Consider the following 2,249-nt stretch of genomic DNA (forward strand, 5'->3'; position numbering starts at 1 on the left):
AAGGAAGAAAGGAAGGAAGGAAGGAAGGAAGGAAAAAACCTTTGTTTTCACATGAATGAGTCCATCTGACTATACCTATGAACATCTATTTATTTCCATGGAAGATTTATAGAGTAATGACTATTTGCTGCCATACTGAGATACCTCCATAGCCAGATTATTTAGATTTATTCTCAGCTGCACATTTTCCTAGATGTGTCACCTTAAAAAAATTCACTCCTCTCTTTATGCCCTTTATAAATAGAGATAAATGTGCTTAAACTCTTTGGGCTGTCATGAGGATTAAATTACCATGTGAAAAGTACTCAATGCCTTGTACATAGCAATAAATTTTATTATTATGTCTTCTTTATATGCCATGTGGATGCAGACTAAGACAGTAATCACAATGAGATAGCCCTCAGTCGTTGATTCACTAAGTTATTTGCTTAGTGAATTATGATTGTTCAATTTATAATGACCAAATGAAAAATTCAGGGAAAACAAAATAAACTTAATTTTTCTCTGAAAATGAAATATATCTGTGTACAGGGTCCTGCCATGTCTCTGGACAAGGTTTCTGTGGCTTCCTGAGAAGAGACATTGGGGGTTATGTAATGTACTGATCAGGTTTTATTTATGTAACATCTAAGAGGTTAGACAGGAATACAGGCAGTTATGTTGCTATAAATAGTCAATTGGGGTGATCCAGTGACATCTGCATGGTTTCAAGCCCATAGACCTATGAAATCACCAATGTGTTTTAAAATAAGTGTGTTTCACATTGCAGGCAAATTATTCTCATTTAAATTGTCTTTTGAATATTCACATAGTCTAATGAAGTAGAAATGACTGATATCAAAAGCAGCAGAAGCAGCCCTATTTAATAAGAAAACAAGTTCAGCCTTCTACCTTCGAAATAAAGGAAGAAATTCTTTCCTCAAACTCCTAAATTATTATACTTTTTTTATTTATAAACTTATTCAATAAAGATTTACTGAGTACCTACTATGTGCAAAGCACTGAACTTAATGTGAATTTAAAAAGTGAGAGTTTCTTCTCTTGAAGAGGAAAAATCTAGGTCAATACATAATTATCTTGTAGATCTGTTAATAGAGTTATAGCACAGGTGAGGGATCTACTGAACAAAGTCTTCACAGAAGAACTGATGTTTATGATGCTTATTTATGTGCAAAAATGAGAGGTAGAAAACAGAGTGGTGTCTTAAAGAACTCTGACATGACTGGAGGTAAATAAGAATGTCAGGTGGTAGATGAAGAAAGGAGGGTGATCATTAAAGTTGGCATTCAAGTTCAAAGAAAAGATAAATCGTACAATATTATTAATATCATTTAATCCTGAAAAGAACTATGAGTAAAGAGTTCCTCTTGGTTCTATGGAGAAATTCAATGAAAGAAATCATCATTTCCTCCAGACCTCTTGGCATGGGTGAGCCCTGTTCCCACAGGAAATCGCTGAAGAGGAAATCACTGAATGAGCTCAACCTTGTACCAGAGGATTCTTTGAAACATGGTGGAGTGAGAGACATCCTCAGATCTCTCCCCTTGAAACAACGTTAAGCTGAATATTAAAACCGAACGAAAAATACCCACACTGCACACCAGCACATTTGAGCGTGGGATCTGCGCATAAGAACTACCACAGGTCAGAACTCCAGGTTATTGGGCAGTGGACTGGGAGAAATAAAGAAGCTGCTTCTTACAGCCACCAGAGCTCCTTGCAGAAGGAGGAAGGAGAAGTTTCAGTGACTTCTCTGAACAACCCTGCCTGGAAGTGCTGGGACTTCTATGCAGCCGGCAGCAGGGTCCAATCTTCAGGGCAGAAAGCAAAGAAGCGGGATGGGGCTGCAGAGAAACAACAGCTGATTTTTACTAGCCGTTGTTGCAAAACCAAGGCTGAGCTGCAGCCCCCAAATCTCAACCCAAAAGGCCTCTCCCCTCCAAAACACTCTGAGACCAATAACTGAGGAGCCCTAGGGAAATCTGAGCAAATGCTGCCAAGAATGAAGCTACCTCTCATAGCCTCTGGAGCTCCTGGCAGGAGGAGAAAGAGGAGAGAAGGTGCGGCGACTTCTCTGAACAACCTTGCCTGGAAGTTACGAGACTTCCACGCAGCCGGCAGCAGGGCCCAGTCATCAGGGCAGAAAGCAGAGAAGTGAGATGGGGCTGCAGAGAAACAACAGTTGATTTTTACTGGCCGTGGTTTCAAAACCAAGGCTGAGCCGCAGCCCCCAACTACCAGCACAGAAG

Source organism: Pteropus medius, unplaced genomic scaffold (genome assembly GCF_902729225.1).
Source record: "Pteropus medius unplaced genomic scaffold, Ma_sr-lr_union100, whole genome shotgun sequence".
Classification (NCBI taxonomy): domain Eukaryota; kingdom Metazoa; phylum Chordata; class Mammalia; order Chiroptera; family Pteropodidae; genus Pteropus; species Pteropus medius.